This window comes from Cherax quadricarinatus, chromosome 16, assembly GCF_038502225.1.
Source record: "Cherax quadricarinatus isolate ZL_2023a chromosome 16, ASM3850222v1, whole genome shotgun sequence".
NCBI lineage: Eukaryota > Metazoa > Arthropoda > Malacostraca > Decapoda > Parastacidae > Cherax > Cherax quadricarinatus.
In genome coordinates, this window is record NC_091307.1 from 11,631,506 (window position 1) to 11,656,303 (window position 24,798).

A 24,798-nucleotide genomic window follows, 5' to 3' on the forward strand; every position below is an offset into this window, starting at 1 on the left:
ACGGTATACTCAGATCACAATCCTTTGACATTCATTAATACCATGAAGGCTAAGAATGCCAGAATACAGAGGTGGGCCCTTAGAATTCAACCTTTTTCTATTAAAATCCTACACATAAAGGGCAAACATAATGTAATTGCGGATGCTTTGTCCCATCCTTAAACCAGTTGCACCAATATGCCCCTGTTCTAACTTATGCCTAATATTTCCTTTTTTGCCTACAGTTATGTGAATGAGTGGTACTGTTTACAGTTTAGTTATGGAGGATGAAGCTTGGAGACCAGTTGCTGTGTCCTTACATTTTACTTGAGAGACAGCATTCGTGTCACCCAAGGCCAAGAGAGAACCCAATTCTGTTGAGGCAGATGTCTGTCGTCTCAACAATATCCTCCTTGAATACCCTCAGAACACATGAAGATTGTCTGGGACGAATTGGCGGTGAAATGTATATCAGTCTTGCTATGTGGGTATTTCAGTTTTTCTACTGAATCTAAAAGATTCAGGATTATTTTTGTCCTATTGTCAGTGCGACATTTGGTCGTGTGGAGGGGATGTTACACCCTTTTGTTCATTTTGTTCATTTTCTTCTTATTATCACAATGGTATACTATTACATGTTATTTTTGCTATTTCACTTAATATTATATTCAGGAGTAATTCCATTAGTAGCTAAAATGGATTTACTCGATTTTATAATATTATCTGGTCGTATTACTTAGCTTTGTATTTAGGTAGGTCATTTAATTAGTGTCAACTGCTGGTGACCTGGCCAAGCACCCGTAAGTGTTTTGAGCTGCTCGACCCCTGCTCCGAACGAGACAAAGTGGGCTGGTAAAGCCTCACAGAGTTCAATTCATACCTTCCTCACCTCTCGTGAGGGAAGCTCCCTGATTCCTGGATTTAAACTTCTGGTCCCACATGAGGTTCCCTAGTGACCCTCCAGTACCTCGGACGGTATCTGACGGAAACGTCTCGGACGAAGTGTGTGATGCTGTTTTGGAGATGCTGGTGATTGTCCCTAGCTCTGCTAGGAGTGAATTTAAGCAGTATTGGTTCAAAGAGGACGGTGAAAAAGTCATGGGAGACAGACTCGTCTCAAAATTCCTTTAAGTGTAAAATATTCCTAATCTCACTTAGTATATTATGAAAGTTGAATAAGAGTGAATTATTATCGAAGTGTTACGTCTTCTGTCTCATTTGGATTGAGTTAAGTAAAGTGTTATTATGTGAAGAGAAGGTGTTATGATACTAGAGCTGTTCAGTATTATAATCAAGATAATACTGTGTATTATCTTTTAAGCGAACTTAAGTGTAAATTTCATGAGTACTCTGTTTTATGGTGCGACCTTTTTAAAGTTAATATAAAACCCTTCTATGGTTTATTAAGAAACTTAATAAAAAACCGGAAAGAAACATTGTGATTGTTTACTACTGATCCCTTGAATGATTTCATCTAGAACAGGATATTCAATCCTGTTTATTTGTTGCAAGAAAGGGCTAAACAGGCTTAAGTAGTGGCCCTGTACGCAACACCCCCCACCCGGGTGGCCACTGCCGGGTCACCATCTGGAGAAGACCCGGGCCGGAAGTACCGGCAAATCAACATGAATGAATGAATGAAAATGAACACCAATACACGACATTCCACACAAGAGAGCACAGCGCTAGCACGATCGACACCATGCCCTGCCCTTCTAGGGCAGGGTTGGTGCCAGAGCCTGAGTTTGCAGCTCACAAGATGAGGGGGGTACTTGTGCCTCCTCCCATGGGGGACTTAGGTCTCAGACACTCTCTAGACAGGGAGCCAGTGCCGGGCCACCACTTGGAAGGGCCCAGGCCGGGAGAATACCGGTGAATCTTTAACAACATATACTTTTTGTAACAGCTTGACAAAGCTCCTGGAGAGTGAAATGTTGCCACAATAAAAATGTCACATTAGCTGCACTTTTTTTTTATTAACACACTGGCCGATTCCCATCAAGGCAGGGTGGCCCGAAAAAGAAAAACTTTCACCATCATTCACTCCATCACTGTCTTGCCAGAGGGGTGCTTTACACTACAGTTAAAACTGCAACATTAACACCCCTCCTTCAGAGTGCAGGCACTGTACTTCCCATCTCCAGGACTCAAGTCCGGCCTGCCAGTTTCTCTGAATCCCTTCATATATGTAACTTTGCTCACACTCCAACAGCACATCAAGTATTAAAAACCATTTGTCTCCATTCACTCCTATCTAACACGCTCACGCACGTTTGCTGGAAATCCAAGCCCCTCGCACACAAAACCTCCTTTACCCCCTCCCTCCAACCTTTCCTAGGCCGCCCCCTACCCCGCCTTCCTTCCACTACAGATTGATACACTCTTGAAGTAATTCTGTTTCATTCCATTCTCTCTACATGTCCGAACCACCTCAACAACCCTTCCTCAGCCCTCTGGACAACAGTTTTGGCAATCCCGCACCTCCTCCTAACTTCCAAACTACGAATTCTCTGCATTGTGTTCACGCCACACATAGCCCTCAGACATGACATCTCCACTGCCTCCAGCCTCCTCCTCGCTGCAACATTCATCACCCATGCTTCACACCCATATAAGAGTGTTGGTAAAACTATTCTCTCATACAGTCCCCTCTTTGCTTCCAAGGACAAAGTTCTTTGTCTCCACAGACTCCTAAGTGCACCGCTCACCCTTTTCCCCTCATCAATTCTACGATGCACCTCATCTTTCATAGACCCATCCGCTGACACGTCCATTCCCAAATATCGGCATGTAGTTTTTGTAATGGCTTGACAAAGCTCCTGGAGAGTGAAACGTTGCCACAAAAAAAATGTCACATTAGTTGTACTTGTGTCCTTTTAATTTACATATTGTCGGTAATTCTACCAACATTATTACAATCATCTGATCATGATGAGGCATGAAGCTTCCCTGCCGAGTTAGCAACAAATGATTTCTGAGAAGGGTTACAGAGGAAAGCAAGTAGTAAATGGTGATGAGATAAGGGTTATGTTGGAAGCAAATGCCACCAAGCACTTATATTAACCCTTTGACTGTTTCAGGCCCCTCTCTGAAACTGTCATTCTATGTCGCCAAATATTCAAAAAAAAAAAAATTATTTTTTCTTATGAAAATGTTAAGATTATTTTTCTGAGTGTTTTAGTCCAAAAAAAAAATTTTTGCCATCGGTACTTACCGAGATATAGAGCCGTGAAGTTTGCAGAAAATGAGCCGCGTATGGCAACAGCGGCGACTGCCGCTCACCCGGTAAACTTTAGTTTACTTGTAATTGAAGGTTTTTTGTTTTTTTCACTATTTTATTTTTTCACATAACTTATGTGGCCTATGAGACCAAAGTAAGGTGCAATGTATATATATACACTCGTTGTATACAACACAATAAGCACACAAACATAATTATCAATATATTGTTTACAAAACTTGTTTACAAAAACAAACAAACAATCATCCTCCTCCTCCTCCTTCTCATCCTCCTTCTCCTTCTCCTCCTCCTCCTTCTCCTTCTCCTTCTCCTCCTCCTCCTCCTCCTCCTCCTTCTCCTCCTTCTCCTTCTCCTCCTCCTCCTTCTCCTCCTCCTTCTCCTCCTCCTCCTCCTTCTCCTCCTCGTCCTCCTCCTCCTCCTCCTCCTCCTTCTCCTTCTCCTTCTCCTTCTCCTTCTCCTCCTCCTCCTCCTCCTCCTCCTCCTCCTCCTCCTCCTCCTTCTCCTCCTCCTTGTCTTGTGTGCGAGTGTGTGGCTTATAATTGTTTTGAGTCAGAAGTCGGCAGCTGTCAAAGTGACATATTGTCTCATTAGTCACTACCCCTACTGCCTGTCAAAACAATGGGGTCGGATGCTGCTTCCCCTCCTCCATTCTATCTAATTATCTTTCTCCCTCATTCTATATCTTTCAATCTGTCTCTCTTTCTATCTGTCTGCCTATCTCTGTCTCACAGGTACACATAAATACAAGTATACATAGTGTAAATTACCTAGGATAACCCAAGAAATCCAGACAAAGTGCTATACTCTGCTTGAAGATGTGAGTAAACGTGATGATACAGTCTTGTGGCTCTCTCTGAGACAGAGGGCTAGATGGACAGACAGGGAGCTTGACAGACAGACAAATAGACAGACAGAAATGTTTGTGTACCAGCAAAAACAAAGGGAGGGCGATGGTCATGTAATATTACCCTCCTTTACGCTCATCAAAGTCAGCTCTTATCAGATGTTATCTCCCCTTATCTTGTCACTGTCATGGGGTGGACTTTTTTTTTTCTTGCTTCAAGGGAACAATATTATTACATCTTCTTCCTCCTCCTCCTCCTCCTCCTCCTCCTCCTCCTCTTCTCCTCCTCCTCCTCCTCCTCCTCCTCCTCTTCCTTCCCTCCTCCTCCTCCTCCTCCTCCTCCTCCTCCTCTTCCTCCCCCTCCTCCTCCTCCATTGCTTTTGGTCTCAAACTCCTCCAAATCATGAAATTGATCTTCACTGACACTTCCATCTGTGTTAGAGCATCACTTGGGAAGAGAAGAGTCCCAGATTTGCTGGGGAATCACATATTTCTTACCGCTAGACATGCTGAAAAAGGACAACTGAAATGGCATTCCCACAATGCACCACTGGCTCCCCGATTTTTTTTATATGGTGCACACTGACCATGGAGACCCATTCTCTCACATGTGGGCCTACCAGCTTTCTCCTGCTTGATTTGAAGCTGCTAGAATTTATGCGTATAAATACGTCAGAAACATTGGCTCGTAAGACGTATTTATACATCGGAAACAGTCAAAGGGTTAACAAGCAAGAAAAATTTACACCTGGGTTCAAGGTAGCAAAGAAATGGTTTAGCTTGCTTCCATCTGCTAGTGTAATAGTAGCTGAATTCAAGTGCTAACCTATGGTAATTTATCTCTGCTTTAAAATGAGAAAAAAACACTCTGCCTGTTCTTTAGTGGTTAACAAGGCAGCATGGATGACTGAAATCCTGTTAATTGGTTCAAGCATTATTTTACTCCTTCAATTAAGATATATCCAGCCAGGAAGGCCCATGCATTCAAGGTGTTCCTGACTCTTAATAATTCATGAATTCATCCTGAAACCTTGTAGTTTCTGGATTCAAATGTGCAAGTTTTGTTGTATCTCACAATATAACATATGTAATACAACCACTGGATCAAAGATTTATTAATTAAGGTATTTAAGTGCTACTTCATACACAAACTCATATAAACACTCACTGCAGTAACAGATGAAAGTTCAGAAACTAGAGTGCCAGAGTTCTGCTATGTTTTTAACACTGCAAATGCACTTATGCAGGAAAAAAGTGTCATGGGATGAAGTACCCCAATCATCAATAAATGTAAGCTGAGGTAAATTATGGCCTACTGTGGTGAATAATTTCTCAGTTTTTTCCTTAGTCTTTAAAGAGCCAGATCCAGAAAACTGAATCTGATAAGGAGAGCGAGAGATGAGAGCTTTGAAGATGAGCAGGAAGATGTAAATGTACTGTCAGATGATGATGATAATGATGATGAACCAACTGCAGAATTGCTAGAAGACTTAATTTTCCAGGCAGATAAGAGAGGAAAATATTGAAAAATAATCACCATATTTCATTCCAAATGGACTTATTCTTTCTTACAAATGTCAATACTCTATTAAGCAGATTAAGGCACTATGTAAAGACACAAAGCCAAAACACATTTAATTAATTTCTACGTGAAATTTCCTATTATCCACGACTTCGGGATTCACATCACCTGGAACCTAACCCCCACAAACTACTGAGATCAAATGTATATACAGTACAAAATTACAATATACAAGTGCTGTGAGGACAGGTTGAATAGTCACTGATTTGTGCAGTTCTTGTTGTAGTCCAGACAACTCACAAACTAACACTTACTGTGATCTTATCTCAGGGTCTTTATCTGATAGCAATATATGTATCTCTTGGTAACACCTCTGTCTGCACTAAATTTATGATCTTTGGCTTCATCATTTATTCTGAAGAATTTTCTGCTGTTTTACTATGTTTATTAATATAGTATTAGTAATAGTTGTTTATCAAAGTATATAAATCCTCTTTCTGATAAAAGAATAGACATTGAGCTGCTCATCAACTAAATGTAAGCTGGATGTAAATGGCTGCTCTATACCAAAGGACCCAGGTTCAAATCCAGGGCAGATGGAGACGTTGGCCATATTTCTTTTATATCTGATGCTTCTGTTCGCTTAGCAATAACAGCACTCATCTTGATGAATATATGTACACCAATGGTGTACTGTATCTTGACTGTATTTTGCCTGTGCAGGCTTTTTTCATTTGAATACAGAGGTTCAATTACCAGCGAAGGGGTGGAAACATCGGACGTGTTTCCTTACACCGGTTGTCTATGTTCACCCATCAGTACAATGGGTACCTGGATGTTAGTCAACTGGTGTGGGTCGCATCCTGGGACAAAACTGACCTAATTTGCCCGAAACGCTCTGTATAACAAGGGGCTTTCTAAATAGTAGTACAGTATATCATTGATGTCAGCTAGGCCTGTATACCATGTACATGTACTTGTAGAAATACAGCGGACCCCCGGTTCACGTTATTAATCCGTTCCTGAGAGCTCATCGTAAAGTAAAATTACCGGAAAGCGAATCAATTTTCCCCATAAGAAATAATGGAAATCAAATTAATCTGTGCAAGACACCCAAAAGTATGAAAAAAAAACTTTTACCACATGAAATATTAAGTTTAATGCAATAGAATAATTACAATAACAATAATAACAACAGAATAATCATAATAGAATAATTGACACTTACCTTTAATGAAGATCTGGTGATGATTGATGGGATGGGAGGAGGGGAGAATGTCGAAGTTTTTAATGTTTAGAAGGGGAATCGCTGTTTTGTAATCACAGTTGCACCTTTTGCAAGAACAGCTTCCTTGATTGCCATTTTCCTGCTCACTATAGTAGAGATGGTTGATTGGGATTTACTATACAACTTGGCCAGGTCCGACACACGCACTCCACTTTCATACTTTGCAATTATCTCTTTCTTCATTTCAATAGTCATTAGCACCCTTGGTCTTGATGGGTTGGCACTAGAAGCTTTCTTGGGGCCCATGGTGACTTATTTTGCAGAAACAAGCACCAAAACCAGTGGTAATATGGATAATATGGAATGTACCAAATGTATCCTTAGATGCGCGCACACTGGCTGGCTTGTAAACACTGGCACACACGGGGCAGTTCAGGCCACACGTGGACACGTCTCGTACGAATCGTATCGCATACCGGGTTTTGTAACAGGAACCGAGGCAATTTTTTTGCGATATAATGCTTCGGATACCGGATTTATTGGATACCGATGACTTCGCGAACCGGGGGTCCACTGTATAGATATTAAACAAATATATTACATGTATATTAATTAAAAGAACTAGAGGAGAGGTGCACCAATTGGTATAACCCACTACTGGAAGTAGGTTATGCCAATAAGTTAGGTCAGTGGTTAGCAATAAAATTGATGAAGATATTCTCTAGAGCAAGATTTCATGATGTTGCTGTGTCAGACAATTATTATACATTAACACTTTCAAATGAAAATGCCTGTAGTGCAGATGAAATGTTTCTACAATAAAGATATCTGTGACAGTTTATCACTGCCACTCAGGTGATTTCAGACTTCAATTATACTGGTTTGAATTGTAAAATATTAAACTGGCTTTGAAACTAAAACCTAATCTAAAATAACCTAACATAACTTAACATTGCCTCCATTATTGTATATATTCAGCCAGTGTGTGACACGACTAATTACTAAGCACTGACTGGCCCAGACATACTACAAAACTAAAATTAATGAGCTATTTATGCTAATAACTCCCAAACTAACAACTTGCACAACAAATCCTTATTTCTTCAGTGGTGTACATACAGTAGGCTGTATGTACTGTTAAATGTAAAGACCCAATTTCTGCACAGTAGTAACTGTAAACTATAACCCATGTTTTATTTATTTATTTATTTATTTATTTATAATTTGAGCACACTTACAGAGGTACAAAAAAAATACAGATAAGAGCAGCATGCCAAAGCCACTTATACTATGCATAGCATTACGGGCTGGCTTAAAATTAACTTAAGATTAACTAAGCAATGATGAAATCAGTGAAAAACATTAATGTAAACTGATTACTATAAAGCACAAGTGAGTATTACAAACACAGGTCATATGGTTGCATGCATTGTTATAAATTCAGTAGAATGGAGTATTCTGTTAGGTAGTGTATTTAAAAAATAATAAAGTTAGATTGGGTTTTAGGTTTAACATTTATGTGATATAATTGTGAGAAACATTTAAGATATACAATTTATAAGGTTCAGTTATTCAGTATTTATTTGGTTTTGGGTGAGTAAGTGATCTTTGAGAAGAGACTTGAATTTATAAACAGGTAGTGTTTCTTTTATATTTACAGGTAATGAATTCCAGATTTTAGGGCCTTTTATGTGCATTGAGTTTTTGCATAGCGTGAGATGGACACGAGGAATATCAAAGAGTGATCTGTGCCTTGTGTTATGGTCATGTGTTCTGTTGAGGTTGGCAAGGAGATGTTTGAGGGGAGGGTTAATATCAGAGTTGAGTGTTCTATGTATGTAATAGGTGCAGTAATAAGTATGGATGTTTTGTATGGTGAGTAGGTTGAGTGTATTGAATATTGGTGGAGTGTGCTGCCTGTAGTGAGAATTTGTTATCATTCTAACTGCAGCCTTTTGTTGGGTAATTAGTGGTCTGAGATGGTTACTTGTTGTTGAGCCCCATGCACAAATTCCATAGGTGAGATAGGGGTAAATAAGAGAGTGATATAGGGCCAGGAGGGCTGACTGTGGAGCATAGTACCGTATCTTCGATAGTATGCCTACAGTCTTGGAAATTTTCTTAGAAATTTGTTGTATATGTGTATGAAATTTGAGTCTATTATCAAGGTGGATTCCTAAGAATTTTCCCTCTGTTAGCTTTGTGATAGGTGATCCGTTTATCATTATGTTAAGAGGGACATCTGTAGCTCTGTTACCAAACTGAATGAAGTAGGTTTTGTCAATGTTTAGTGTAAGTTTGTTAGTACTCATGTAGGTAGATATTTTCTGTAATTCGGTATTTACAGTATTGGCTAGCGTGACTGGGCTCGGGTGGGAGAAGACGTATGTTGTGTCATCAGCAAATAGTGTGGGTTTGAGTAATTGAGAAGCATTTGGTTTACAGCGATCTTACAGAACAGTATATTTACAAAACTAATTTACAACACTGTTGTCTGCAACACCATCTTGATTACAACACTATCTTGTTTAGAATATTATCTGTGATACGCAACCTCTCCTCACTTAACGATGGAATTCCATTCCTAAGACCACGTCGGTGAATGAATTCGTCACTAAGTGAGGAGCATACTAATGTGGCAGCGGCATCCTACCAGCTCTTCTTCCTCAAAAAACCATCGCTCATCAAAACTTGTGATGGCCTAAGTGAAAGTACAACTACATGAACCCACGTAGACCACAAAATGAAACCCAAATCTTGACAAAATTAGAAGATCTAAGGAAGACAGCCCTGCTAACCCAAACACTGCCTCCGCTGCCAGACAACCACTTAACCTAAGCTCTGAGAAAACAAGCCTTCTCCTCCATAGCTACACAGTATCTACTTCAGTGATACTATGAAAGGATATCGCAGAAGAAACAACATCAGTAATAAAAGAATAACAGAAGGACCCTAGAACTCAACTTGTCTACCCAGCAGGAAGCCGGTGTATCATCAACCCCCCTCACCACCGCAACCCAGGGAACAACCTCAACAAACATGGCTGACTCCCCCTCCAACTCCACTCCCTTCAAAGGATTCACCCCTGCTGTACACAGCATTGGAAAATAAGGAATATCCACTAGGAATTTTTATTGACCTAAGAAAAGCTTTTGACACAGTAGACCACGACATCCTACTCCACAAACTTGATCATTACGGTATAAGAGGCCATGCGCTTGCTTATTTCAAATCTTACATTACTAATAGGTATCAGTATGTCACCATTAAAGACACAGCATCAGCAACACGGCCAATTGATACTGGAGTTCTGCAGGGAAGTGTCCTTGGTCCCCAGCTCTTCCTCATATACATCAATGACCTTCCAAACGTATCCCAACACCTGAAACCCATTCTCTTTGCTGACGACACGACTTATGTCATCTCTCACCCTAATCTTGCCACCCTCAACACCATTGTGAATGAGGAGCTGATCAAAATATCGACTTGGATGACAGCCAATAAACTTACGCTTAACACTGACAAAACCTACTATATTATGTTTGGTAGCAGAGCAGGAGATGAACAAATTAACATTAAGATTGACAACACGCTAATTACCAGAAATAATGGGGGCAAATTCCTAGGCTTATACCTTGACAACAACCTGAATTTCAGCACCCATATCCAGCATGTAACCAAAAAAGTATCCAAAACGGTTGGGATCCTCTCCACTATTTATCCATACCTCACCTATGCTATTTGTGCTTGGGGATCAACTGCAGCAACACACCTAAAGCCAATAATAACCCAACAAAAAGCTGCAGTAAGAATAATCACTAAATCCCATCCCTGGCAACACCCCCCCCCCCACTCTTCATAGACCTAAACTTACTCCCTGTTCAGTACATCCACATTTACTACTGTGCAATCTACATCTACAGGGCCCTAAACTCTAATATCAACCTTGACCTAAAACGCTTTCTTGATAGTTGTGACAGAACCCACAGGCATAACACCAGACACAAACATCTCTACGACATTCCCCATGTCCAACTAAACCTTTACAAAAATTCAATGTATGTCAAAGGCCCTAAAATCTGGAATACCCTACCTGAGAACTCTAGAACTGCAGACACATTCATCACCTTCAAAACTACCATTAGAAAACATCTTATCTCCCTGATACACCCCGTCAACTAACTACACGAATACCACCTGGTGGTTCACACTTACACTCACTCACACATTTGACCATAAACAGAAATATTAATCTCAATCTTAAAATAATGAATCCACACTGAAACTATGTACTGTGCCAAAACAAAAGCATTCACATTGCTAAACTCACAAACTAGTATTTAGTCACTTAGCCATAATACCAACTTACCTCATAATTTGTAATATTTTACAATTAAGAATAAAACTAAGTCTGCCCGAAATGCCTAGCCATGCTAAGCGTTCTAGTGGTACACTCTGTAATCACTATTTTACAACACGTAAACCACACAATAATAAAATTTCTGTAAACCCAGCATTGTAATCCTTATAGAGAATAAACTTTGAATTTGAATTTGAATGATAACTCAGGTATGATTATTCCTGACAATATCAAGGACTACATCATTGCTCTAGAAAACGAAGTCAAAGATATCAAAGCAACACTCGAGTGACGAGAATCCAAGATAACCAACCTCGAGAACAAGATCCAAAACCTTGAAGAGAAGATTACATCGGGAAGTGTTGACACAGAAAATACTCTGAAAGCAGCTAGCCAGTCACACTGAACAAATAACAACAATAAATATGAAGGTTGAAGAAGCAATCAAGGACTGGAATCAGAACATGCACGCTCGACTAAATGAATACCTTGATTTCCAAGACGACAAAACTGAACAAGACAAGTTGTCTGATGCAGTTATAATAAACAGTCCACACATTCCTAGTGACATAACCCAAGCACAGTGCAAAGAAACTGCTATCAGGATAATACAGGACCACGTACAAGTCATCGTGCAAAACAATGAAATCAAAGACACACGTTTGCTAGGAAAACCAGGTAGTAAACACAGTATAATGATCAGACTTCATTCATACGATTAAAGAAACGACCTAATTAAATCAGCAATTACAATGAAAATAGGAGTGCACATAAATGAGTGTCTAACAAGAAAACGTCAAAACCTTCTGTTCAGGCTGAGAAAACTTAAACAGGAAAACAAAATACATCAGTGTTTCACGCGAGATGGGAAAATACTAGTAAGGAAAACATCAACAGGACAACAATATACCATCTCAAACGAACATGATTTCTCTACCTTCCTTAGAAAAGCGGACATTTCTGTAACAGATTAGATAAGTGCCCTTAATATATATATATACGTGTGGTGCATATAGTGTACGTTACTATTATATTGTGCATTATTATTTTTTTATTTTTCATCACTGGCTACTGCCAACGACCTCCAATACTTTATACTTCTTTCTTACTGCTATTAACCCTTTCAGGGTCCGTCCCGTAGATCTACGGCTTTATGTTCAGGGTCCAAACCGTAGATCTACGCCATGAGCTCAGCTCACTCTGATAAACTGTGAGTGGTACATTTGGGCCTAGATATGAGAGAATACATCTATGTGGTATGTGTGCACCACATAAAACAGATCCTGCAGCACACTGTGTATAATGAGAGAAAAAAACAAATCATGATTTTTCAATTAAAACAGCAACTTTGCAGTGTTTTTTCGTATGTTTTTTATAGTTGTATTTGCGATTTCTTGGTCTCATTTGATAGAATGGAAGACATATTACAGAAATAGAGATGATTTTGATTGGTTTTAGCACTGGAAATGGCTTGAAACTGAGCTCAAAGTAGCGGAAATGTTAAATTTTTGCCGATATTCAAGAGTAAACAAACGACCTCACACGTCTAATACACGTCAGCTGGTGGGTCTAATATACATTCACAAATATGGTGATGATATTTATACAATTATTACAGTATTGCATAACAGTAAATCTTCTATTTTTTGGTGTGAATAAAAATTCATTATGTGAATAAAAAATCAAAATGGAATTTATTTGTAAAGCCTCAAAACATAACTAATGAACAGAGGAAACGTTAGTTTAGTGCCAGGAATGCCTACATTGTTTATTCTGGACCCTATTTTGAAATTGGAATATTTTGAACTTTGTGTTAAATAGGCCAAATTAACAATTTCCGATCACTTTATTTTGTAGTTGAAACAGTTGACTCGGCGATTTCTTGTGCTCAATCGATAGAATAGAAGTAATACTAGTGAAATAGCTAAGAATTTGGTTGATTGGAATAATGTAATTAGCCTAAAATGGGAGTCAAAGTCGGCAAAATCGCCGATTCGTAAATGTCGCTGACACATCAAAATTCGCGAGAGCATAATTTCGTCAATTTTCCACCAAATTTCGTACTTTTTGTTTTATTACCTTCACAAAAAGATTCTCTACGATTTCATAAGAAAAAATAACAAATTTTTTTTTTTTTTAAATTCTTGGACACCGGTGCGTGACTCCAGATTTGGGCCTTGGACCCTGAAAGGGTTAATTGCTCATAATTTTGTGTTACAAGTCAAATCTTACTCCAAATTAATATTATTCATCGTTCTTACCTGTCCATTTAACCCTTTGACTGTTTCAGGGCCCTCTCTGAAACTGTCATTCTATGTCGCCAAATATTCGAAAAAAAAAAAAATTATTTTTTCTTATGAAAATGTTAGGAATATTTTTACTAGTGTTTTAAGCCTAAAAAAAAATTTTTTGCCATCAGTACTTACCGAGATATAGAGCCGCAAAGTTTGCAGAAATCGACGTGCGTATGGCAACAGCGGCGACTGCCGCCCACCCGGTATTCTTTTATTTACTCTAATTCAAAGGTTTCTTGCATTTTTCAATATTTTTCTTTTCCAGGTAACTTATGTGGCCTGTGAGACCAATGTAAGGTGCATTGTTCAAATATACACTCATTATTTACAACACAATAACAGAACAAACTTTATCACTATTAGTTTGTGTATACACTTTGTTTACACAAACAATACAAAACAATGTTTATTACTATTGTTCCATAATATATATACATATGTACAGTCACTAAGCACGTTCCTAGAACTGCTGCAGCTTGTGGAACTCTTTGAAACATGGGTATATGCAGAGGGGCACTTCACACTCCTCACACATAAAACGAGTGTCTCTGCGTGTTTGTGGGCGTTTTGTGGTATGCATACATACATAACACCTCTTCTGAGCATTTTTCTTGGCAGTAGTAGGAGGCAGTTGTATGGGGTAGTGATCACCAGGCCTCAAACGAGATGACGTCTGTGGGCGCTGGTCTATTGCAGGAGTTGCTCCTTTGTACTTTGCAATTATTTGTCTGATTACTGACAGGCAAAATTCACCATATTTTGGTGTTTTGTTGGTCTTCAACTTGTATATGTTATAAGCATTTAGCATAGAGATATCAACAAGATGGAAAAAAAGTTTGATATACCACTTATAACTCTTGCGTACACAGTCTGCAAACCCAATCTGCATGTCACATTTGTCCACTAAGCGCATATTGAGGTTGTAGTCCATGACAGCTGCAGGCTTTAGAATGGGTTCATTGGTCTCTCTGTTGTCCCTGCCACTGGGTACCATTTCGTTTGTGTGAACTGATGTCAACAATGTGACATCACGTTTGTCATGCCACCGAAATGCCATGATGTCATTGGCAGCAAAGGCTTGCACCTCACCTCTGTGAGTGCCAGCGTCGAACCTTGGCATATGTTTGCGATTACCACGCACTGTGCCACACACGTCTGTCAAGTTCACTCGCAAGAAATCACTGAGTAAGGGGCTTGTGTACCAGTTATCAGTAAATAACATATGCCCCTTACCAAGATATGGTTCCATCATTGTTCGAACCACATCACCAGAGATACCCAATAACTTCATGGTATCTCTCAAAGTATTACTGCCAGTGTACACAATAATATCTAAAACAAGACCACTTCTGCAATCACACAGTACAAATAGCTTTATACCAAAGCGTTTCCTCTTGCTTGGTATATATTGCTTGAATGAGAGTCTTCCTTTGAATAAAATCAAGGACTCATCAATAACAAGCTTCCTGAAGGGATAAAAATACATGCAGCACTTTTGTTTCAGGTACATAAACACATTTCTTATCTTATATAACCTGTCGCTTCTGTCAGGCCTGGTTTTGTCTGAAAAGTGTAACATACGCAACAGTATCAGGAAACGATTGACACCTATAATGTCACTAAAACCTGGAGTTGAAATCAGGCGATCTGTTGTCCAGTATGTGGTGACAGTGTGCTTATACACATGTGGCATAAGCATTATTGTGGCAAACAACAGGTACATCTCTGCCACAGTTGTCTCCTTCCACTTGTGTAGCCGTGATTTTGGTGAGAGAATTGTATTTGCCATGGTGTATTCACAGTATGTGTTGGTTTCCCTGACAATGATGTCCATCAGGGGTTCATCGAAGAATAACTCAAAGCAGTCCAGTTCACTGGCATTGTTCCCAAGTGGACAAGATGGCTTTATTCCACTTTGTGTTTCATCAAAGTCATGGGGACTGGGAACAAACTCGTCACCGTCCTGCCAATCCCAGATGCGGTCTGCTGGTGGGGTCTGGATATTGTACCGTGGTTGTGGCTGTGCAGGTTGTGGTGGTGCAGGTTGTGGCAGTGTGGGGTAGGGTGAGGCTGGTTGTTCTGCTGAGTCAGCCGCGTGGCTAGTAGCGTGGCCCGGTGATGGTGCCACATGGGCCGTGCCACCCTCACTATCACCACCACTGCCTCCTCCCTCACTGTCACCATTCATACCCATCGTTACAATATCGTCATCTTCACTATCAGGTCGTGGTGTTGGGCCACGGGATGTGCTCCCAGAGTTTCTCCTTCCCCTTGGAACAACATATGAAACACTACCAGACCGCATGCTACGTCGTACATACTGGCGCTTCACTGGGGAATATTCACTCTCACTGTCACTAGAACTGCTTTCAATGACCTTGAAATCACTATCACTATCACTATCACTATCACTGCTATCATCAGGGTGTTGTACACGACCAAATAGTTTCCTCTTTCGTCCTGGTACAGGCGAAGGTGAATGTGAACAAGCCGGCACAGCACCAGAGGTCGAAGGTTGTGGGTCATCTGGGTTTTCGTCACTATTTACGTTATCCTGGGCACTTTTTTGTAATAAGTTCACAATTTTGCCATTATATTCCAAAACTCATTTATTTGATTACCACTTTATTGTTCACCACAACTTATATTAGTCCCTTTTATATTGTTTTCCCTAATTCTAACTTTAAAGAATTACCTTTAAAGTACTACCTACTATCATATTCCCAAGCTCCATTATTTGATGATCACTTTATTTGTTCACCACAAATTATTTTTAGTCCCTATTATATTGTCTCCATTATTTTAGCTTTAAAAAAACTACCTTTCCTCATTATATTTACATTTGTTAAATAATTCAGGTGCTATTTTTTAGCTTTAGACTATTTACTTTGTTTTATACTTAATTCTAACTATAGATTCACTACAAATCTTATGATTACAAGCATTGATCCTGATACCAACCTCTTATTTAATGACTTAAATGAATCAAACAGTTACTGTAATTACTACACTGCAGAACAATCAAAGGCACTTCTCAGAGCCAACAACAACATAACTGTCTTTAACTACAATATCAGATCTTTAAGCAAGCATTACGATGACCTCATAGCATTACTAAATTCCTTGCATGCCAATATGTCTATCATTACACTAACTGAAACCTGGCTAAAGCCTGATACTACTGATGTCTATGCCATTCCTGGTTACACAGCCATACACAACTGTAGGCCAGACCAACAAGGGGGTGGCACAGCTATATACTACTCAGACCAACTAGAATGTATCACTAATACTTGCACAAGGGATGAACATGGGGAATATATAATAGCTAAATTCAAATCCAAATACCTACAAAAACCTCTCACATTGATAAACATCTACAGAGTTCCACAGTCAAACATTAGCCAATTTAGTCAAAACCTAGGAAGTATGATAACTGATGCACACATGAACAAAGATCACTTACTACTCTCAGGTGACTTCAATATAAATCTCCTGCAAGACCAGGACCCACACGTTACTGAATTCACAAACACAATGAGTAACTGCATGTTGCTACCAACAGTAACAAAACCTACAAGAGTTACAGAGACTAGTGTTTCCCTACTTGACCACATCTGGACCAACACCATATCCCCTTTAAAATCAGGCATAATCACAGATAATACCACAGACCACTACCCTACTTTCCTCATAACAACTCTTGGTAAATTACCCCAAGACACTACTAAAGTCACCTTCAGACTTCACAATGAGGCAGCCATTAATAACTTCACAACAGCAGTAACAAACATTGACTGGCACACTGAGCTAGAAATCTATACAGATATTGACGAATGTATTAATAATTTTCTAAAAAAGACCCAATACCTCTATAACAAGCACTGCCCTAAAAAAACTAAACAGATGACAGCTAAGAGACTGAACAGTCCCTGGCTAACACCCAGCATTCTCAAATCCATAAATACAAAACACTTATACGAAAAACAGTACAGAATGGGTCACATAACCAGAGACCAAACAAAACGTTACTCGTCAATCCTAACCAGCCTGATAAGAAGGGCAAAAAAATTGTATTATGAGAACAGATTATCCAACTTACGAGGTGATATAAAAAAGACCTGGAAAACCCTATCAGAAATTCTAGGAACAAAAAAGATATCACGAAATAGCGAAATAAAATTAGCAAAATCAGATGAACCCCAACTCCCACCAACAGAAACAGCAAACAGACTCAATGATTTCTTCTCCACTATAGGACAAAACCTTGCCAATAAAATCCCAAGCTCAGATACCCCACCAAATGACTACCTCACTGGCAACTACCCGAACACACTGTTCCTAGCTCCGACTAACCCATACGAAGTCTCCCTTATTATCAACACACTAAAAAACAAGGCAGGAGATTTAAATACCTTACCACCATTTATATACAAAAAAGTGTCACTAGTGCTATCACCAATCATTGCAACACTCTTTAACAAATCCATTGAATCCTCCACCTTCCCTACAGTTCTCAAAATAGCAAGGGTCACCCCGATCCATAAAGGAGGAGACCAAACAGAGTTGAATAACTATAGGCCAATATCCAACTTACACCCTCTCTCAAAAATCTTCGAAAAATTAATTCATAAACGAATCTACTCCTACCTCATCTCCCAAAACATACTCAACCCCTGCCAATTTGGATTCAGGCCTAATAAAAATACTAATGATGCTATTATACACATGCTAGAACATATATACACTGCAATAGAGAAAAAAGAAGTCCCACTGGGGATCTTCATTGACTTGCGTAAAGCTTTTGATACAGTTGACCATGACTTGCTCCACATAAAATTGTCACACTATGGTATAAGAGGGCACTCCCTCAACTACCTCAAGTCATACCTCAGCAACAGAAGCCAATATGTGTACACAAATGAGGCAAACTCTTCCGCACAACCAATTACAGTTGGTGTCCCACAGGGAAGTGTCATTGGCCCTCTTCTCTTTCTCCTATACATAAATGACCTACCAAATGCTTCGCAATTACTCAAACCCACACTATTTGCAGATGACACTACATACGTCTTCTCTCACCCGAGCCCAGTCATGCTAGCCAATACTGTAAATACCGAATTACAGAAAATATCTACCTGGATGAGGACTAACAAACTTACACTAAACATTGACAAAACCTACTTCATTCAGTTTGGTAACAGAGCTACAGATGCCCCTCTTAACATAACGATAAACGGATCACCTATCACAAAGCTAACAGAGGGAAAATTCTTAGGAGTCCACCTTGATAATAGACTCAAATTTCATACACATATACAGCAAATTTCTAAGAAAATTTCCAAGACCGTAGGCATACTATCGAAGATACGGTACTATGTTCCACAGTCAGCCCTCCTGGCCCTATATCACTCTCTTATTTACCCCTATCTCACCTATGGAATTTGTGCATGGGGCTCAACAACAATAAACCATCTCAGACCACTAATCACCCAACAAAAGGCTGCAGTCAGAATGATAACAAATTCCCACTACAGGCAGCACACTCCACCAATATTCAAAACACTAAACCTACTCACCATACAAAACATCCATACTTATTACTGCACCTATTACATACATAGAACACTTAACTCTGATATTAACCCTCCCCTCAAACATCTCCTTGCCAACCTCAACAGAACACATGACCATAACACAAGGCACAGATCACTCTTTGATGTTCCTCGTGTCCATCTCACGCTATGCAAAAACTCAATGCACATAAAAGGCCCTAAAATCTGGAATTCATTACCTGTAAATATAAAAGAAACACTACCTGTTTATAAATTCAAGTCTCTTCTCAAAGATCACTTACTCACCCAAAACCAAATATATACTGAATAACTGAACCTTATAAATTGTATATCTTAAATGTTTCTCATAATTATATCACATAAATGTTAAACCTAAGACCCAATCTAACTTTGTTATTATTGAAGTACACTACCTAACAGAATACTCCATTCTACTGAATGTACAGCAATGTATGCAACCATATGACCTGTCTTTGTAATACTTATTTGTGCTTTATTGTTATCTGTTTACAATAATGTTTTATCACTGATTACATCATTGCTTAGTTAATCTTAAGTTAATTTTAAGCCAGCCCATAATGCTATGCATACAAGTGGCTTTGGCATGCTGCTCTTACCTGTATTATTTTGTACCTCTGTATGTATGTTCAAATTATAAAATAAATAAATAAATAAATAAATAATGCTATTTGACCCCTATGGGTATAATGCTATCCTGTTACATAGGAATTTAAAAATATGCATACGTACGTACGTATGTACGTACGTGTGTACTCACCTATTTGTGGTTGCAGGGGTCGAGTCATAGCTCCTGGAACTGCCTCTTCGCTGATTGCTACTAGGTCCTCTCTCTCCCTGCCCCATGAGCTTTATCATACCTCGCCTTAAAACTATGTATGGTTCCCGCCTCCACTACGTCACTTTCTAGGCTATTCCACGGCCTGACTACTCTATGACTGAAGAAATACTTCCTAACATCCCTTTGATTCATCCGAGTCTTCAACTTCCAATTGTGACCTCTTGTGTCTGTCCCTTCTCTGGAACATCCCGTCTTTGTCCACCTTGTCTATTCCGCACAGTATTTTATATGTCGTTATCATGTCTCCCCTGACCCTCCTGTCCTCCAGTGTCGTCAGGCCGATTTCCCTCAACCTTTCTTCGTAGGACAATCCCTGTAGCTCTGGGACTAGTCTTGTTGCAAACCTTTTCACTTTCTCTAATTTCTTGACATGCTTGACTAGGTGTGGATTCCAAACTGGTGCTGCATACTCCAGTATGGGCCTGACGTAAATGGTATACAGAGCCTTGAACGAATCCTTACTGAGGTATCGGAATGCTATCCATAGGTTTGCCAGGCGCCCGTATGCTGCAGCAGTTATCTGATTGATGTGCGCCTCAGGAGATATGCTCGGTGTTATACTCACCCCCAGATCTTTTTCCTTGAGTGAAGTTTGCAGTCTTTGGCCATCTAAACTATATTGTGCCTGCGGTCTTCTTTGCCCTTCCCCAATCTTCATGACTCTGCATTTGGCAGGGCTAAACTCAAAGAGCCAGTTGCTGGACCAGGCTTGTAGCCTGTCCAGGTCTCTTTGTAGTCTTGCCTGATCCTCATCCGATTTGATTTTTCTCATTAACTTCACGTCATCTGCAAACAAGGACACTTCTGAGTCTATCCCTTCCGTTATGTCATTCACAATGTGTGTGTGTGTGTGTGTGTGTGTGTGTGTGTTAGTTAGTTAGTTAGTTACCATTTTGTCCTAGGCACATGTCGATTAGACACTAGGCCTGTTGTAGGTGTGTAGGTGTGTGTGTGTGTGTGTGTGTGTGTGTGTGTGTGTGTGTGTGTGTGTGTGTGTGTGTGTGTGTGTGTGTGTGTATATATGTGTGTGTGTGTGTGTGTGTGTGTGTGTGTGTGTGTGTGTGTGTGTGTGTGTGTGTGTGTGTGTGTGTGTGTGTGTGTGTGTGCGCGTGTGTGTGTGTGTTAGTTACCATTTTGTCCTAGGCACATGTCGATTAGACACTAGGCCTGTTGTAGGTGTTAGTTACCATTTTGTCCAAGGCACATGTCGATTAGACACTAGGCCTGTTGTAGGTGTGTAGGTGTGTGTGTGTGTGTGTGTGTGTGTGTGTGTGTGTGTGTGTGTGTGTGTGTGTGTGTGTGTGTGTGTGTGTGTGTGTGTGTGTGTGTGTGTGTGTTGGTGTGTGTGTGTGTGTGTGTGTACTCACCTAATTGTACTCACCTAATTGTGGTTGCAGGGGTCGAGACTCAGCTCCTGGCCCCGCCTCTTCACTGATCGCTACTGGATCCTCTCTCTCTCTGCTTCCTGAGCTTTGTCATACCTCTTCTTAAAACTATGTATGGTTCCTGCCTCCACTACTTCACTTGCTAGGCTATTCCACTTGCTGACAACTCTATGACTGAAGAAATACTTCCTAACGTCCCTGTGACTCGTCTGAGTCTTCAGCTTCCAGTTGTGACCCCTTGTCCCTGTGTCCCCTCTCTGGAACATCCTATCTCTGTCCACCTTATCTATTCCCCGCAGTATCTTGTATGTCGTTATCATGTCTCCCCTGACCCTTCTGTCCTCCAGTGTCGTCAGTCCGATTTCCCTTAACCTTTCCTCGTACGACATTCCCTTGAGCTCTGGGACTAGCCTTGTTGCAAACCTTTGTACTTTCTCTAACTTCTTGACGTGCTTGACCAGGTGTGGGTTCCAGACTGGTGCTGCATACTCCAGTATGGGCCTAACATACACAGTGTACAGTGTCTTGAACGATTCCTTATTGAGGTATCGGAACGCTATTCTCAGGTTTGCCAGGCGCCCGTATGCTGCAGCGGTTATTTGGTTGATGTGTGCCTCCGGTGATGTACTCGGTGTTATGGTCACCCCAAGGTCTTTCTCCCTGAGTGAGGTCTGTAGTCTTTGTCCACCTAGCCTATATTCTGTCTGCGGTCTTCTTTGCCCCTCCCCAATCTTCATGACTTTGCATTTGGCTGGATTGAATTCGAGGAGCCAGTTACTGGACCACATGTCCAGCCTCTCCAGGTCTCTTTGCAGTCCTGCCTCATCCTCGTCCGATTTAATTCTTCTCATCAACTTCACGTCATCTGCGAACAGGGACACTTCAGAGTCTATTCCTTCCATCATGTCGTTCACATATATCAAAAATAGCACTGGTCCTAGAACTGACCCCTGTGGGACCCCGCTCGTAACAGGCGCCCACTGTGATACCTCTTCACGTACCATGACTCGTTGCTGCCTCCCTGTCAGGTATTCCCTTATCCATTGCAGTGCCCTTCCTTTTATGTGTGCCTGATCCTCCAGCTTCTGCACTAATCTCTTGTGGGGAACTGTGTCAAAGGCCTTCCTGCAGTCTAGGAAAACGCAATCTACCCAACCCTCTCTCTCGTGTCTTACTTCTGTTACCTTGTCATAAAACTCCAGGAGGTTTGTGATACAAGATTTGCCTTCCATGAACCCATGCTGGTTTTCATTTATAATCTTGTTCCTTTCCAGGTGTTCGACCACTCTCCTCCTGATAATCTTCTCCATGACTTTGCACACAATACATGTCAGAGACACAGGTCTGTAGTTTAGTGCCTCGTTTCTGTTTCCTTTCTTAAATATGGGGACTACATTAGCTGTCTTCCATTTCTCAGGTAGTTGCCCAGTTTCAAGGGATGTGTTGAAGATTGTGGTTAGAGGCACACACAGCATCTCTGCTCCTTCTCTAAGGACCCATGGGGAGATGTTGTCCGGTCCCATCGCCTTTGAGGTGTCAAGGTCACTTAAGAGCTTCTTCACCTCCTCCTCAGTTGTTCGTATGTCATCCAACACTTGTTGGTATATTCCCTCTTGATGTTCCCTTCTGTGCTGTCTTCCCACAGCCCTTCCTGTCTCTACTGTAAAAACTTCCTTAAATCTCCTGTTCAGCTCCTCACATACCTCCTGATCATTTCTTGTGAGTTCTCCACCTTCTGTCCTTAATCTGATCACCTGGTCTTTGACTGTTGTCTTCCTCCTGATGTGGCTATACAACAGTTTCGGGTCAGTCTTGATTCTCGATGCTATGTCATTTTCATACTGTCGCTGGGCCTCCCTCCTTACCTGTGCGTACTCATTCCTGGCTCTGCGACTGATCTCCCTATTTTCGTGTGTTCTCTGCCTTCTGTACTTTTTCCATTCTCTATTGCACTTTGTTTTTGCCTCCTTACACCGTCGGGTAAACCAGGGGCTTGTTCTGGTCTTCCCGTTGTTACTGTTGCCCTTGGGAATGAACCTTTCCACTGCCTCCTTGCATTTTGTTGCTACATATTCCATCATTTCATTTACTGGCTTTCCTGCCAGTTCTCTGTCCCACTGGACCTCCCGCATGAAGTTCTTCAACCCTATGTAGTCCCCTCTTTTATAGTCAGGCTTTTCCCATTCTACTCCTGTTATTCTCTCCACTTGCAGCTCTACTATGTATTCAAAGCACAGAACCACGTGGTCGCTAGCTCCTAGGGGACTCTCATACTTGATATCCTCAATGTCTGAGCTGCCCAGGGTGAACACAAGGTCCAATCTTGCTGGTTCATCCTCCCCTCTCACTCTGGTAGTGTCCTTAACATGTTGGTGCATGAGGTTTTCCAGCACCACGTCCAACATCCTGGCTCTCCATGTTTCGGGACCCCCATGTGGCTCCAGGTTTTCCCAGTCAATCTCCCTGTGGTTGAAATCCCCCATAACCAGCAACTTTGCTCTGCTGGAGTGAGCTCTTCTTGCCACCTCAGCAAGTGTGTCCACCATTGCTCTGTTGCTCTCTTCATATTCCTCTCTTGGCCTCCTGCAGTTCTGTGGTGGATTATACATCACTGCAATGACCACTTTGTGTTCCCCAGACTGAAGTGTACCTGCTATGTAGTCTCTTTCTCCTGTCTCATCTATTCCTTCCATTTTCTCGAATTTCCATCTGTTTTTTACGAGCAGAGCAACCCCACCTCCCCCCCTACCCCTTCTATCTTTCCTCATGATCTGGTATCCTTGTGGGAAGATTGCATCTGTTATTGTCTCCATGAGTTTTGTTTCTGTAACTGCTATGATGTCTGGGGACTTCTCATTGATTCTTTCTTGCCATTCCTCATGTTTATTCGTTAATCCATCTGCATTTGTGTACCAAACCTTCAACTTCTGTTCTAATACTGTAACTGTGGTGCGGGGGGTGGAAACAGAGGGATCGGTGTGTGATGGTTGGTTTGGAATGTTCAGTTGCCTTGGGGGTGTCGTGGCTGGAGTCCTTCTGCAGGTGTTTCTGGGGGGTGCGCTTGTCCTTCCATTTGATCCTGGGTTATTCTGCTCTCCTTTTTCATTTCCTCCCATTTCTCCTTTCGTTTTTGAACTCTCTCTTTCATTGTCTTCCTTTCGTCCTGTGTTCTGTCTCGGTCGAGGTACACACTCCGGAACTCCTGCTTGCCTCTCAGCCGTGCTTTCTCCTGCAGGATCATGGTTCGGGTTGATTCTGCCTTGAAAATTACTTTGAGAGGCCGATTCCTTTTCTTTGTGAACCACCCAATTCTCCGAAAATTTGCCACCTGGGTCATGTCCCCCTCGCCTATCACCTTCATGATGTCTTCAATCGCTTTTTTCTCCTCCTGCTTTCTTTCATCATAAGTTTCCCCTTTAGCTTCGTCTAGCCCATAGACAAACACGGATCTCTCCCTTTCCACCTCCCACTGTGACTCCCATTGCATCCTCTGATGTGTTTTAGTTCCTT

General features: G+C 40.9%; 1 protein-coding gene across 9 annotated transcripts in view; it reads right to left on the reverse strand.

The window, feature by feature from the left end:
* Positions 1–24,798, reverse strand: part of LOC128688843 (uncharacterized) — an 87,195-nt gene that overhangs the window by 41,816 nt on the left and 20,581 nt on the right. The window contains exon 1 of one of the 9 annotated variants that reach the window (XM_070085414.1): positions 19,142–19,211. The exons of 5 other annotated variants lie outside the window; for them this stretch is intronic. The gene's annotated coding sequence lies outside the window, so the exon portion shown is untranslated. Of the gene's footprint in view, positions 1–5,811; positions 5,921–19,141; positions 19,212–24,798 lie in introns of those variants that run through there. 3 more of the 9 variants (XM_070085409.1, XM_070085412.1, XM_070085410.1) reach the window with 3 other exon arrangements.